The sequence below is a fragment of the Equus asinus genome, chromosome 2, assembly GCF_041296235.1.
Source record: "Equus asinus isolate D_3611 breed Donkey chromosome 2, EquAss-T2T_v2, whole genome shotgun sequence".
Lineage (NCBI taxonomy): Eukaryota > Metazoa > Chordata > Mammalia > Perissodactyla > Equidae > Equus > Equus asinus.
The window spans coordinates 189,467,515-189,484,430 of NC_091791.1; the positions used below are offsets into that span (position 1 = coordinate 189,467,515).

At 36.5% G+C, this 16,916-nt stretch overlaps 1 protein-coding gene and 1 long non-coding RNA gene across 2 annotated transcripts in view; one reads left to right on the plus strand and one right to left on the minus strand.

Annotated features, from left to right (window-relative positions):
• The window catches only part of MDGA2 (MAM domain containing glycosylphosphatidylinositol anchor 2), a 780,771-nt gene that overhangs the window by 133,431 nt on the left and 630,424 nt on the right, over positions 1–16,916 (minus strand).
• Positions 10,468–16,441, plus strand: LOC123283121 (uncharacterized). Its single transcript, XR_006523641.2, has 3 exons — positions 10,468–10,765; positions 11,328–11,404; positions 12,615–16,441. It is a non-coding gene; the product is annotated as an uncharacterized lncRNA (long non-coding RNA).

The following is a 16,916-nucleotide window of genomic DNA, read 5'->3' on the forward strand; positions in this document are numbered from 1 at the left end:
CGGGGTTTACTGGTTCGGATCCCGGGTGCAGACATGGCACCGCTTGGCAGGCCATGCTGTGGTACGCGTACCACATAGAAAGTAGAGAAAGATGGGCACGGATGTTAGCTCAGGGCCAGTCTTCTTCAGCAAAAAGAGGAGGATTGGCAATAGTTAGCTCAGGGTTAATTTTCCTCAAAAAACAAAAAAAAGGTTTCCAGTATCAAACATATTAAAGAGTAGAAATTGTGTGGTTTTCAGATTTTGCCCTTAGCTTACGATTTTCTTAAAGGAGTGTTTTTATATTTAGTAGATACTTTAGCTATCTTATTTTCTTTCAAGATTGAAGGCATTCTTCATCTACTATGTATTTATACATAAAATATTTTCAACAAAAAAACAAAGAAAATAAAACAAAAATGACTATAATTCTATGGACTGCAAAATTGTACCATTGAATATAGTGATCACATTGTTTTAATTTACTTGTTTGCCTTATCATAACAAAGATAAATACTCTGATGAAAAAGATTCTTAGGAAGCACACATACACAGAAAATATTTAAATTAATACACCATTCTAATTCAGGCATTGAAAATGGCTTCTTCATTTAATATAGTTTAACAAAAACATTTAGCATACATGCTACTAGTCAAGAAGTACATTACACATGTTTGTGTAGAAATGGGAGATGCAGGTAGTCACTTAGACAGCCATGCGTGATGCTACAGACACTAATTACAGGGTCCTATAGTAGATGGTTGCAGGAAATACTTCAATAGCCAGTAACTACCTAAAAACACTCATATCAAAAAAAAAATTCTTTCACTACATTTCACACAGTGGTAATGACAGAAGCAGCAAAGCACTTTTTAATTGGCTGTAAATTCTTGTATATCAAGGAATTGCAAATATAAAGTTTTGGCTTCTGGGGATTATTGTTGGTAATAGAGGAAGAAATGTTTTCATTTCTTCTGCCAACTCACAGTTGCTGCATTTGCAAACATTGAGAAAATATTACAGAAGCCCTATTAAAAAAGGGCTAAATCTTTCCTGAAGAATGATTCAGAAATGCAAGATAATATTTATATCTCCACTCACACATTTCGGGAAATATTTTGGTAACTGTACATGTATATTAAATACTGAGTTTGCAAAATAGGTCCTTTCCTAGACTTTCTGTATATAGATTCATGGACCAAAATGTGAACACCGTTGGGTTAGTGTTCCACTTTGTCAAAATGTCTCTATTTGGAATTCTGAAAAGTTCTGACCATCTCTGATTTTAAAGAACCTTTATTATTTTTTCTGGACAACAGCACACATTTTTATGTCAATAAATAACTATCTATTGAGATGAGGAATTATGTGAGGCATAATTTTTTTTACCCTTCAAAAACTTTGAGTCTGAATAGAAGATAAGAAAGAAAAAATATAAGTTATACACGCTTTTTAATACTACTATATGCAAATCAGTGTGTCAGGCACCTTGAGAAATAATACAAAGTCCCCATCCTCACAGAGCTTACGGCCTAGTTGGGGAAGACAAGGTGTAAATAAATGAGCACTTAAATAATATAATGGATAAGTTTAGTAGGGTTTAAGAAAGGTCAAGTGGTAGGTGTGAAATGAATGGTATAGAGTATTAATGCTGTAAGTTTTCACAGGAGGAGAGCATGACGGTGGGATGGAGTCATTTAAGTTTTCATGAGATAGTTTTTCTTGTGCACGTGTGAGGAAGATTGGTCTTGAGCTAACATCTGTTGCCAATCTTTCCTTTTTTTTTTCTTCTCCCCAAAGCCCCAGTACGTAGTTGTATATCCTAGTTACAAGCCATTCTAATTCTTTACGTGGGATGTCACCACAGCACGGCCTGATGAGTGCTGCATAGGTCCACACCCAGGATCCGAACCAGTGAACCTCGGGCTGACGAAGCAGAACACACGAACCTAACCACTCAGCCACGGGGCTGGCCCCCATGAGCTAGTTTTTAAACATCTTTGAGTATACAAGAGGAAGGAGCAGGGAAAATTGCAGGAAAGTCACATTTACTGTGATGTTACTTTCCTGATGAAAACCTGGGCACTCTACTCTTCTTGAGTTTGCATTTTCACTTAAAATATCTGGGCCTCAGTTAACTGAAAGATTTGGACTGACTGCAGGAGTGAGTGATTCTATAGACAAAATTAGAGAGGTGGTAAACCAAAAAGCATGTTGGCAACAGTGACGGAAGGAAGACATGATTTTCAGGGCAGCATTTCTGAAGTTGAATAATACATGATCTGCACAGAACCAGATCCACCCAGCTAGTCTAATTCATTCAAAAGTATTTGAAATCACCTAAATGTTAAATCTTCTTCTGGATATTGTATTTCAGAATTATGTCAGACACAAGTCCTGCTTTCAAGAACTTTACAATTTTCCTCAGCAGATAAGATGCATGCCTTAGTGACTATAATACAAGACACCATGGGCAGTAGATGCTAACATGAAAAGACAAGTGGGATAACCATATAATTTGTCTTCCAAATCCTTAAAAGAGGTAGCTAAATTATTAAAATTATGTGACTTTTGAGATATTTATTTATTGACTGACAAATTAGTTTTAATATATTGATGGAATCAAAAATTAGTTTTTTTAAGAAACCTAATTGAAAAATATTTTTTAAAAGTATGGCATATATCCATAAAAATTCAGGCAGAAATATTTTAAAAATTACATTAAAGGAATATTACAAGTAAAATAAACAGAATAATTGTTTTAGGTACATAATCATGCATCTTATTCAATTTCTTAACTGAATATTTCTCTAATACTATGTCATTAATATTTATCTAATAAATATACTTTGCCAATATGGTCATACTATATTGAATTTTTCATAAAATTTCCTATAATTTTCTTTACAGTTGCATTTTCTGATTAATACATTTGAATTAACGGAAACTTCAATTGACTTTTCTCCATCAATCAGAATTTCCACCAAGAAAATAATGTCTTTAAATATGTTTCTGGAGAAGCACCATCAAAGATTCCTACTAAAAGTTGAGCTATCCCAGAGTGCCAATGCAGATTTACAAATTAAATGTCACACGTTTGAGTCCTCGTTGTTTAATTTGTTCAGTCTCCTTTTGCTCATAGGGGTGAATTTCAAAATCTGCCTGCTGGCAGGCCTTGTTTTCAGTAATATCAATGTGTTGACATATTCAAAGCTGAAGTTCTTGGCCCTCCACACATTGAAAGAAATGAGTTTTGGCTGTGTGGGTAACTTCTCACTAACATTATATTTATCTATGCCACTTCAAACAGAGAAGAAATGACCAGAGTTTTGATTAATTCTCTTCTTCATTAAACAAAACGTTACCCTCACAATATTCACTGGGGTGCTCAATAAAATTAGTTTGAATATTAATTTATTATTAATATAGGATCAACAGTATCACTAATAATAGTTAAGTGTAAATATAAGGCTATAAGTATATTAGTAACAACGTGGATATATTGTTCTAATAAAAATACAACCAGATATTTTGCTTGATTCCACCTAAATTAAACCCCTGACGTCCGACTCCTGGGAAGCCTACGTGCCTCCACATCTTCAGCCCGGCTTGGTCACTTGTTATCCGAAACAACAAACGCTACCCGGAGCTGAATTTTCCTGGTGTTTCAAATGAATATCGGACACACATTTCCAATTCCTCAAACTGCAGTAGGGAAATGAATCAGGAATCATAGTCTCTAGGGAAGCGTTAATGGTCCTATTTCCATATTTAACTTATATTTTCCATTTTTTTAATGAATTTTTAGAAATCACTTTACATGGTTTCCTCAGGATTCTTCGCTTTATCTAACAACGACCTTCCAAAAATGACTTTGGCCTAGGTCTTGGGTTATCCTATAAGGAAAGGCCTCACTGAAGGCTGGGAGATGCACTCTGGGATGTATCTTCTGCTGATTTTGCTCCCTTTTCCACGTGTTCTCTTCTTTAAGAATGTTGAGTAGGGGCTGGCCCCGTGGCCGAGTGGTTAAGTTCACGCGCTCCACTGCAGGCAGCCCAGTGTTTCGTTGGTTCGAATCCTGGGCGCGGACATGGCACTGCTCATCAGACCACGCTGAGGCAGTGTCCCACATGCCACAACTAGAAGAACCCACAACGAAGAATATACAACTATGTACCAGGGGGCTTTGGGGAGAAAAAGGAAATAATAAAATCTTTAAAAAAAAAAAAAAAGAATGTTGAGTAAAAGTGATCCTATTTATTATGCAAACATACAAAATATACCAGAGCACTCATAATATTTCCACACAGAGAATGTATGATTTCTGCCCACACATCCGTGACCAGCAATTCAATGCCATCGCATCCAAATCAGGACAGTGGTTTCCAGTGGCTGCTTGTATCCAGTGATCACCATCATATTTCTCAAGAATATTTACATTGTCTGTCAGTTCACCAGTTAAAATCTTTCACAGCTGATTTATGACACTGCAGTTTCTCCTTAACTATTGAACTGGATCTGTTCTGGCAACCATATCAAAACACTGTGATAAATGGTTGCCATTGCCAACTTACACAAGGACTAGAAATTATTTTCATGTTCCAACTTTCTTTTAACAAAAATGCAACATTAAAGGGCCAGTCCTGTGGCCGAGTCATTAAAGTTCTGTGCACTCCTCTTCGGTGGCCCTCGGTTTACGAGTTTGGCTCCCGGGTGGGGACCTCCTCCACTCGTCAGCCATGCTGTGGAGGCATCCCACGCTCATGCAAAGTAAAGGAAGATTGGCACAGATGTTAGCTCAGGGCTAATCTTCTTCAAGCAAAACAAGAGGAGGATTGGCAACGGATGTTAGCTCAGGGACAAATCTTCCTCGAAAAAAAAAAAAACACATTTATACATAACTGAAGTTTCTACTTTGCTCTTTCATCTCTAATATCCAAGTCATGGGCATAATCTTAACACAGACTTAATAACAGCCATCTAAATTACAGCTAATACTGAAATCTCTCAGTAGGTATTTGCAGAATTTCTCTTCAAATTTTATTTTAAATAAGAACTGTTCTTTAATAGTCAGTAGTGTTTTTTTTTTTTTTTTCCTGATTCTTTTTCTCCTTTGAGGCCTTCTGAGGATAACTACAAAGGAGTAAGGGAAGAATTGAGTAGAAAGAGCTACAGACAAACATCCCAAAGTCTTTTCCTGTTGCTGTCACTGATGGGTTAACTGACTGGGACCAAGACCATGACCTTCCATTAGATTCAGTTTCCTAGTCTTTCTTTTGTGAATTTTAGCTGTAGACTTTTCCTGTCTTTATCAATGAGTTCTCAGGAAAATTAAACTGAATAAGATGTGACAGAAGTTGAAAAGAAGTAATAAAAAACATAAGATAATACTGTGGCAAGGAACAGTTTATTTATTAATATTATTTTCTACTGATTTATTTAATTTGTTCAAGAAATCCAGGACAGTTCCTTGAATACAAGTTTTTCTCCTAGAAATTTTTTGAAAAGAATTAAACTGACCCTAGAGGAGCAAGCATTTATATGTAATGATACATTGACATTTTTAGATGCCATAGGATGCTAAATTAATAAATCAGTACCTTGCTTTATCCTGCTGAAGTTCCTGCTAATGTTTCATTTCTTTATTAATTCTGGTAAATGTATGTTGCAGTGATTTATAGTATGGTTAGGCCAGACAATTTTTTGGAGCAAAGTCAGTTTTCTGGAGGGTGTACTCATCCTTTCCCTGACTTACTGCTACCCAAAATATGATGTGCTGGCAACAAGGATACTATGCACTTATAAAGGAAACCAGACCGTAGTGAGAAATTCCACTCTCAACGTTGAGCAATGGAACATGGCATCTCTCCTGCCGACTGAACAGATCTCAGCAAAACTGAGCAAACATGAAGGGTTTACCCTGGAGCTCATACACAGTTGGGCACCCGTGAATCTGCTTTCAATTTGTCAAGGGCTGTTACCACATATGGGTCATGAAACAACACAGGGTGAAGTCGGGGTGCATCTTCCCAAACCTCATATAATACCGATAATCATATATTCAAGTGAAAAGGCAGAGATACGTGAGAACCACAGATCTTATCAACTTATCCCAGCACATGACCACTGCTGTCATCCTCTTCACACAGTCACCATCAGCCATCTGCAACTGGGATACATTTCTAGGGGCAAAAATGACCTCAAGCCTTATTGAGTTTCACAGGTTGCTCCAGAGATATGATTCATCAAGGGATAATCATTCTGAGCATTATCTTTTTCTACTAAAAAGCATCACTCTATTTGGTCAGCTTTGACGGCCCGAAGAAGCTTGCTGGAATATCAGGTTCCAAGTATTAACACACTGCAGTGCTCTCAAACCACTGTTTTTATCTTATGGTGTTGGTACTTGGCACAGACACAAAATAACAGATGGCACAGAGATATCAGTGGTTTTCCATTCAGGAACAGTGTTGTATACAAAACTCAATTATGCATAAATGGATACAGAAGCCTTTTGTACAAGAAGTTTTACCAACTACCTCTCCATCTGTGCTTTTATTAGTGGTACCAACAAAGCCTCTTCAGGGATTCTTTCTGAGGTTAAGCTACTCCCTTTAATGATAAAGACTGGAGTGCTTTGCTCAACACTCACGACCACAAAAAATGGAAGAACAATGTTGAAGGCTGACAACCTGAGCACCTGCCAACACCGATCACGGGATATCCCAACCACCTTCCCTGAAAATACTGATGTAAGATTTTCCTTCTGATTCTCATCTATGGGCTGATTACATTTATAGTTAACATTGCTGGATACTAGATAGTCTTAAATAGGCTATTGAGGAAATTTCCAAAACAGAAACTTCTTAAGTAAAGGTTCAACAGAAATCACCTAGCCCAGAGACACGACTAGGTGTTTAGCACGCTGTTTTAGTTTTCTTACCATCACAGTGGCAAATTGTTTGTCCCAAAGCATCAGTAGGAAGCTCCGTCTGATTGCTGAGGACTGACGTAATTATTGGAGTCAGTAGAACCTAGTAACTTATTGTACACTCCTTAGCATAACTTGTCAAGAGCGTCTGATTTCCTATCAGAAACTACTCAGAAGGCTTGGTTAAGAATGCTTATTGATTTTCAGGACCATTCTGGAAGAAGGACTTTATGACTTTTAAAGGCAACTTCTCATGTTTACTCAAAGCGGCCCTAGTTTGATTTCAAGCCATTAGAGTGATGCTCACAACGCTGTCCCCGTTTATCTGTCTATCTACCTACCTACTTACCTGCAGTAGTTCATGATCGTGAAATACTCAGATAGCTGACACAGAATCTGTGTTTACCTCAATTTATTTTAAGATATTTATCCACAGAAAGCTTATCTGAACTATCATTCTCAAATGACCATTCTCTCAAGTAAATGGTTAAAGTACTAACATGCTCAAGGTCAGTTTTATGAAAAGTCTGGCCAAACAAGCAGTGATGGATTTCTCATTGCTAATCCACTAGCCCATGTGATGAGTCAGTCCCTTTATTACTACTGGGGCCACGTCACAAAAGTGTCATCCGCCCTGCCAAGAAGTAGCTGAGAATTTGACATAAAAATGTCTAAGGTAAAAAATGTCATTATCCACTATGTATCTATGATATCCACGAGGCTTATGCTTTGTCAGGAACTATGGGGGGGTGGTTAAGAAACTCTCTCCTCTATGCAGATGGTCATAAGGCCTCCGTTCTGAGAGTTCTAGAGCACAGGTGCAGCGGCATGACACTTGCCATATTGATAAATGGAGAAGGAATTCCCTTGATGATCTGAAAACAGAAAATCATTTTAAGGAACAGCACTAGCGTATGTGAACGTTTTGTTTAACTAATCTCCTAAGTATGCATAAGACTCATAGAAATGTTAGAACAATACCTCTTTGACAATCAAGGGAAATGGATGCTAGCGACATTAGCTAAATTCCTAGTACACACTAGGTATTTAACCTGGATCGAGTGAAGTCAAAATACAGTAATATAACACCGTTAAGGCCTCACAAAGGATAGACTCCTTACTGATAAATCTTCATGTCTTGTAAGGTCAGGGAAATATGTACGGGAAAGGATGCTGGGAAAGAATGGTGTGTGTGTGTGTGTTATAATTTACTCTAGAAGGATGCTACAGTTATTTAGGGCAGAGATTATAGTATGAAATGGTGAAAGGAAAGATGAATAATAATACTGAAATTAATATCATTAACATAATGTTATGTTATATATTATAATGAAATAGCAATAGAGAGTGGAGAACATCATTGAGAAGGAACAAAGTAGAAACCAGAGTAGACAGAATCTGGAAATTTTTGATCCTGATATTATGTAGGGGCTGAGGGTAAGTCATGGAGATGCAGATGCATAAGAGAAGAAGCCTGAGATGAAGGTCTCCACTTTGAAAGCAGAAATCAGACAGAATCTGTTCAATAAACCACCTACTGGATTTCTTGAAGACTCTCATAACATTCCAATCAACTCTCTGGAAAAATCTACAAATACACTTCATAGCCCTTCAGAGAAATGGAAAATACTGTCAACACAGCATTATAGCCAACAAAGAGATAATTATTGAGTACAAAACACAGAAGCAAAGAGGTTATGATAAGCAGAAATAAAGACAAAGCATATTTGTCCAAAACTAATTTTGAAAGGAAAAACAGAATATTTAAAGGTTTAGAACAAGAATTATAACATTATTTGGCATCAAAGGGCTATCAAGCACTCAAAGGATGCAAGTTGAGAATCCCAACACCTTGAATCAATACGCGCACTCGTTTGAACACTCCCAGTCTCTTGTCTGTCATCTCTTATTCTAAGCACGTGTTCTCTTTCATCTCCCTTCCTCTGACCACAATCGTGAGAATAGGAAGACAGCGAGGGAGGACAAACCAAAGCTCTCGCTCCCAGGAAGGCATTTTGCTCTCTCATGTGGCCACCACACCCTCCCCATTAACGTAACCCTGCTGTCTGTCCGGCACATTAAATTTCCTCATGCCCGCTCATCCTACTCTTATTTCCTATTGTTCTATGACTTTTCCTCTCCTTTATTCGTGTTCTTTTGCTCACAACCCTCACTTCCCAATCTCTCAGTGCAATTTACAATTTCAGCATGAAGACAATAGTAGCATAAGAGGAAGAAGAAAATGTGGAAGCACAGGTTCAAGTCAGCTTAAAAAGGGTAATATAAATCTTGAAAGTGCCAAGCAAGTTATTATTCCACTATAAAGCACGTATATTGGCTTACGGTAGCTCCAATGAACTTTGCTCCTAAATGGTATTTACTAACTCTTTACAAGGAAGGGTACATTTCCAATTGTTATGACATATTCCCACTATTGTCACAGCAAAGACGGCCTTTTACGATGGTACTAGTTAGCAAAACCATAGACTGCTGATGCTGTGTGTGGTGACAGCAACATTTCCATTCTCAAAAGACCCAGTGTAGCAGTGTGACACCACGGTATGCATATTATGGACAAGAAGAAGCTAAAGAGTGGCAAGAGGACTCGTAGAAAACCAAATACTAATGAAGAGAATGAGCAAGTACTGCCTTCATATATATGCCAGCAAGGATGCCATATATAAGCTGGAAAGAGGGATGGAGGGAGCAGAGCTTTAAGAAATCTCAGGGAGATCTGATCTACCTGTCTCTTCTCAGGGAGACTTGAAATTCATGTTCTATAATGATTTTGTCAATAGGAATGAGACCCATTTCAGAACAGTTCTCTTTAGAAGAGTGACTTTCAACTGTTTCTCACCATGACACTTGGATAATACTCTCACATACAACACAAACCCGTACTCTCAGATTAGGGGCAAGCACTATGAAACACTCTGAGCTATATACAGTTCCTGGACTGCTGGTGGTATCTCCCCTCCTCATTTTAAAGAGAGCACATCCAAGGCATAACCTCAAATTTGCTCTAATTTCTTTTAATTCATATTTAAAAAGCAAACCTAAGTCACAAATTTTAGTACATTATACTAATGGGAAATTACTCATCACATGCATCTGTAATTCTCTGCCTGGTTCTCACTTTTCTCTGTATCTGTCCACACAGCTCCTTGAATTCCAATGTCATTACAAACTTCTATGTCTGTGTCCACATAGTTTGCCCTAATTTCACTAGCTGCTCTTAGTGGCTTGTTACATCTATATATGGGTTAGGAATACTTCCAGGAAAGCGAGGGGAAGATGGAACTTGCCTGAAGTATCAGGACAGGATAGTAGCTGTGAAATCAAAGCACACTGTGAGGACAATAAAGTAGACAGGCCTGGGGAAAGTGATTTCTTACAGGAGAAAGAACCAAGGGACTACAAGGAGGAAAGCTTATATTTTTTAATCTTGGCAAGTGACAATACGTGACTAACTTTTTCAACACGGCTAGAATTACATAATGTTAGTGCTATGATGAGAGAGACTAAATATAACATCAGCTTAAATAGTCTGATGGCGCTAGCTACTCAAAACACATCCAGTTAACTCCCGGGTGACTGTGCCGACGGGAGAGGGCAAGATGCAGATAATATGAAAAATGATTGCTTCTTCTTCTAAAACAGCTCCATTTAGATTGCGTTTTTTGAGGGCAAGAACTACACACAGGCACTAATACATGCTCTCTAAGATGAGTTGCCTGGGACAGCACCAGGGACAGAGGAGAAAGGTGGCAGAGACCATAAAGAGCGACTTGTCAAGTGGATCGTGAATATTTCATAAAATCACTGAATTCTCAGAGTTGGATGAAATAATAAAGGTCAGTGGTTTAACAGTCTGCTTAGTGCCAGAATTCCTGCTATTATGTCCTACTATTCAGTTTATGAAACTAAAATTCCAGCTCCAAACTTCATATATAGGACAAAATATTCGCCCGGTCACATCTTATGTAAGGCAGGCTATTATAAAGGGTCAGTCCTTATATAATATGGTGTAGTTAGAGCTCTCAGATTCAAATCCAGACTTTATCACTGGCTAGACATATGACCTTGAAATACACGAACTTAATTTCTCTTAGGCTTCACTTTTTACCTCTGTAAAATGAAGGTGATGCAAGTACTTAACTCATAGATTTGTTTTGAAAATTAAATAACATATATGAAGCACTTAACATAGTCCTTGTGCCCTGTTTGCTAGCTCTTGTGGAGGTTCTGTAGAGCGCTAGTCCTGAGAGACTCATTGACTAGAACATCCACTCCAGGAGAGCAGGCACTTGCTCAGGTCTGTTTACTGTGGTAATGCAAGTACTCATCAAATATCTCTTGAACAAATTAAAAGATATTAAAATGTTCATAGTAAAATTTGTTTGGAAAACTCTGCAGGTCCTAGTCTCCTCTTGGGAATCCATGACATGCTTTGACAAATAAAACGTGCTGAGATTTACTACAAACAGGTACAGGTAAGAAACCTGTTGACATTTGTTAAGCGTTTTCTAAAAATGTTAACCACTCTTTTATTTTTGAGTTTCTGCTAATGTCTAGAGCTGCATGCAATGCACATTGGAGAATGGTGTCTTTGAAATGTTATACATAAAAAAAGTAAGATCAAAGATTTCAAATAATTTCTAGTAGGGATACTAAATGCAGATTGATAGTAAAATATAAATCTTACTGTTAAATACATCACATTTTACTTTGTTATAAATAATAATATGCTTAGTAATTTAATTAAGTGCCAGAGAAGAGATAACAATACAACAATCAAGCTTCTAGTTATTGATTTGTCTTCATATATGGAATCAAACACACACACATGCACACACATATATCACAGGGCTAGAAAATACAGGAGCAAGAGATTGTTGATCATTTCCATAAAGGACTATGGGATTATGACGACAAGTATCAGAGTACCCATTCTGAATTAGGCTTTATGCTCAGTGGTTTTTTTCTGGCTACCATTTTGGTCCTCCAAAATGAAATAAGTAGTGTTAATACATTGAACTTATCTTATTGGGGTCATATAGACAGACTTTTTTATTATAATGAATGTACTTCCTGTTCTGTCCTTTGATATTTCTATTTAAAGTTCTGTGGAAATGTCACATACTTCAACAGAAACTTCAGGATAGAAAATAATCACGGGGAGGACACCCTCTTCTTTAGAAAGGTCACCTCTTGAGGATTATTTAAATCCTTCATGAAATGTAAAGAAGCTCTCATAGTTTTCAGAAAGAAAAGAAACAGTATTCTCATTTGGTACCTAGAAAACAATTATTTTTTTAGTAAGTATTGACTTGTCTCAACTATTTATCAAACAAAACACTTGTCAAATATCAACACAAGCCATCACTCAATAATTTACCTTAATAGTCCCTAACACCTCCTTTGTCTTTTCATCAATATCCTAAGATTCAAAGCAGCAAAGTTTAGTCATCTATAACTTTAATGTCTAAGTCATTTGACAATTTTATATCCACTAAATGGTACAAACAAAAATAATAATATTTTTTCATGAAAAAAGTTAATTATGTCTATGAGAACATTTCCAGGTATGTAACTTACATCAATAGTTAATCAATTGTTTTCCTCTAGGCTTGAATGTTTCTAAAGAAAAAAATGTGAAATTTTCTTATCCAATCAAACTAAAAGGCAATTATTTTTCCTTAGGACTCAAGAACAATAAAGTTAATGGAACTCTGATTTATAATAAACTCTTAAAATTAAAAGTAAACTTCCAAATATCTTAGCTCATTCAATACACTGGAACTTTGCCAGACCACTATCCGTCATCCCATAGAGTTCAGTTTAAGCCTTTCTTGGATCCCATGCAATGGCTGAAATACAAGAAGAGCCTTGTTACATGTCGGCTTTTCGTCATGGACTCAGAAAAATGCAGAACTGTGTGATTTAAATAGAAGGAGAATAATTGCTTTGAACTCATCATTCCATGACCTGGTGAGGAAAGCTAGTCCTAAATATAACCTTTCTGTTGAAAGAGTAAAACTAACAGTTGCCATCTGCAGTTGAGGTGGGCCCCGCGATGAGGAACCTGCTCATGGTGCCAGTGACCAGAGAATTCTCTCACGGCTCAAGTCTCTGCGGAGCACAAGCAAAGAAAGGACAGGGGAAGAGTGCTCCACGGCAGATCTAACTTGGAATTTCATGTTTGGAGGTGACTGAAGTGATTAAAATGTCCACCGTGAAATTAAACGCCTTTTTATTCAAAAGACGTAGATAGAGGATAAATTCTACCAAAATTACCAGAAGAAATTCATGGCAATTTTCTTATTAGGTAACTAGCTACGGGTTTTAAACTAAATTTTAAAAATCCCACAGTTGTTTTCTTCCTCTGAGAGGATAGTTACTTACAGCTCCATGTTTGCTAAAGGGAGTGCTACGGAATAATTTACTAATAATTTATACACTATAGCAGCTGGTGGCAATAATCTAGCCTTAATTTTATTATAGTTTACATTTTTATTACACATTACAGTAATGTAGTGGAGTGATTTTTATTTGCACAATGGTTTTCACTCTTGAAGAGAATATTCTGTCATATCATTCTGACCATTTATTGGTACATTTCTCACAGCAGCTAGATAGAGACCTGAATTCTCCAGCAATCATAGACTTATTTGCACTTTGCCAAAAGCTGCTACGTAATGAGCATAGCTATGTAAATCGTGTCACTTTTGATATGTCAGAGAAATTAAATTTTGAGCTCAGCTCTAAGAATTGAATTGTGAGACAAAAATAGCTTCAGAATTGTCCTGATGATTCCCGAGCCACGCGCGAAGTTGATTAATGACAGAGCAATATGCCCTGACTAACCTAATCACTTACACATTTAATACTGACAAGGGGAAATGAGTGATATGAAAATATTTTTAACCAAATGTCCTGAAATTGTACACGTCTTTGCCCAGTAACTGAATTACCCAATATTGAGCTTTACTTCCCTCTTTGGTTATGTATTGTGGATACTTACATACATATAAATAATTTTTTCTCATACAGTAGGAAACTATTTCATCACTTCTGATGAAAAAGATGTTAACAGCTTATTAGGAAAAGATAAAGATTTTTTATTTCCCTAGTGGTGTGATAAGGTGATGCATTCTCTTAATAAAATAGCATTGTTTATTGAGCATATTTTTCAAATTTTATCCCAGTTATCCATAAACGGATATGAATTATTCAAAAAACACCTGAAAACTATTTATGCTCTCTATCAACATTTTATTTCCAGAAATTTCCTTCGCTACCTAGTTAGTTTCTCATCCTAAAGTAGTTGATACTGAATAATCAATTCCAAATCCTGTGAATTTAAATTACTGTTAATAGACAGTATTTATAATGAATTTTACACAACTATCACTTTTTCCTAGGTTGTCCTTATATACTATGATCCATGTTGACTATTTCTATTTAATTCATTCAAGCTTTTTATCTTTCTGCTTTAAGAAGCTATGTAGTAAAAGTAAAGAATTTAGCCTTGCCCCGAGAGAGGTCTGGCCTTCACCCTCAGCCCCTAGTGGGTAATCTATGTCATACCTGATAGAAATGTTTTTGTTCAGGGTGGAGTTGGCCATGCCAGACAGTCTTGGGTGGTCACACCAGAAAGACCAACCATGGGATTTAGGTGGGGGCTTTGGGTCACACACTGTTAGCTGATGGAGACTGAGTTCAACCATGTGGGCGATCAATCAATCAATCAATCATTTGATTGTGGAGCCACAATAAAACCCCTAAACGCTGAAGTCAGGATAAGTTTCCCTGGTTGGCAGTACTCCCTGCACATTGTCACATATCAGTGCTGGCAGGGTAATGCACACTGGTTCCTTGGGGAAGACAGTGGAAGCTTCCCAGTTGGAACCCTCTGTGTCTTTTCCTCTGGCTGATTTTAATGTCTCTTTTCCCTTTAACACACTGTGACTGAAAATACAGTAGCTTTCAGTGAGTTCTTTGAGTCCTTCTAGAAAATTACTGAATCTAAGGATGCTTTTGGAGACCCCTGGAGCCAACCCTTGCAGTTGGTGTCAGAAGTGAGGGCAATCTGCAGAGAACTGTGTCCTCAAATTTTGTGGCATGGCTAGCTCCCAGGCAGAAGTGCTTAGACGACACATTAACTAAAAGGCACACACACACAAAACACTCAAATACGTACCGCAGAAACTCAGTGCAAAGATGAAAATTAACATCAACAGACCAAACTATAGATCAACAAACACATTTCAGTAACTTACTGTCAGTGCCCTGTGTGCTTCCTCTCATGCCTCTTGCACTATAAGTGGATTTTAAGAGTTAATTCAAGTGTTGGTGCAAAACAAACTTCAATATAAGGCAAACAGCCTTAAATATAAAGCCTCTAGAACTGAAAGTATTAAGGCATTAATTTCATTTCTTGATGCAAAGGAAATAGCCATATGGTGTAGTGGACAAATGCAATTTAATATAACTCCCTGTAATCTTTTCAATTTTTTTTGTTTAAACACAAAGAATAGTTCCTTTAATCAGTTCTCTTAAGACATTATTTTTGGACCCTGTCTCATCACAGGATTATTCTTGTGGATGCATCCACATTTGTCAACATCAATATTAAAACAAAGTATCTGGAATTCCTAATGTGTAGGAATTTGTGTGGTGCAGAGCAAAACGATATTTCTGAAATCTGATCCGAGTTGAATGATGTTTCTTTGATCAAACAGAGACGGTAGACCATTATGTGGTGACGAATATCATTTTATGAAAAGAATTTGAGGCAGCATTAAAACAGATGAGTTAGAATTGAAATTTTAAAGTAAAATAAAACTAAAAGATTGTGTATACTCTGCTTCCACTTATATTTTACTGTATCATCATCTACTACAGTGATTTGGATCAAATCAGTGTTCATTAGAATTAATTAGAGAGTTTTTGGTGTTTAAATCCTAAGTCAAGACAATCTGGATTGGCAGACTGGGTAGGACTATAGGTTTCTACATTTTAATAAGCTCCCTAAGTGATTCTGGTGCATGTCAAAGCTTAAGAACTACCGATCAACTAAGTTAAAAGTTTCTTGAGAACTGGATCTAACAAACTGCTTTGCACTAAGTAAATGTTGATTTTAAATTGATTGCTTTCTAGGAATTAAATTTTTCAACATTGTACCATTTAATTAACTGTAATTGTTTAATTTTAGTGATTTTTATCAGGTAATATATGTGTTTTTATTATTTCCATGACAATTACTTTGTTTGACAGTATCTTTAGCTGAATTCATTATCAGAAACGAACTCTGGCAAGTTGTTCTGAATGTCTTAATATTTCATTCGACAATACTTAAATCAGAGGTTTTTTTCAGTAGAAAAAATTTATGTCTTCAATACAATTTTATGAATGTGAAAATTTAGTTCTTCATATATTTTAAAATGAGGAAGGAATAAGTATAAGAGAAATGTTTTAAAACATTTTTCATGTAACAATGAAAGTTTATATTTGCTTCATTAATATAACTGTCCCTTAGATTATTCATATGAAAATACGGTAAGAATTTGAAATAAGAATTTGGGGTTAGAGCAAGTTGAAGGGCAAATTCCTCGAATTCTAACAGCTTCCTAGAAGTGAAATGTTTACTTCAGTTGTTTGGAAAAAAATGAGAAGGTCATTTCATTTTTTCACATTAAAAAAAAAATGCTGGTCTATGGCCAGTACCCACTGACTTCTAAGCCAGCGGGCAGTGTCGTAATGACATATGTAGCTGGTCATTGGGGTAGGAAAACAGCAAGAATGTGTGAATAATTTTATAAATTCCTCAAGTGATATCCCGAGAGCGATGAGACAGTAGCATTATTTTCACAGGTTTTAGGAAAAGCTTTCTATTCTGTAAGTTCTGCCATTCCTTTTAAAGAACACTAAATTTCTTCTGATAGAAAATTAAGTTATGACATTTTTGGATTATTGTTTTAATTTCTGTGGGCTCAACATAAT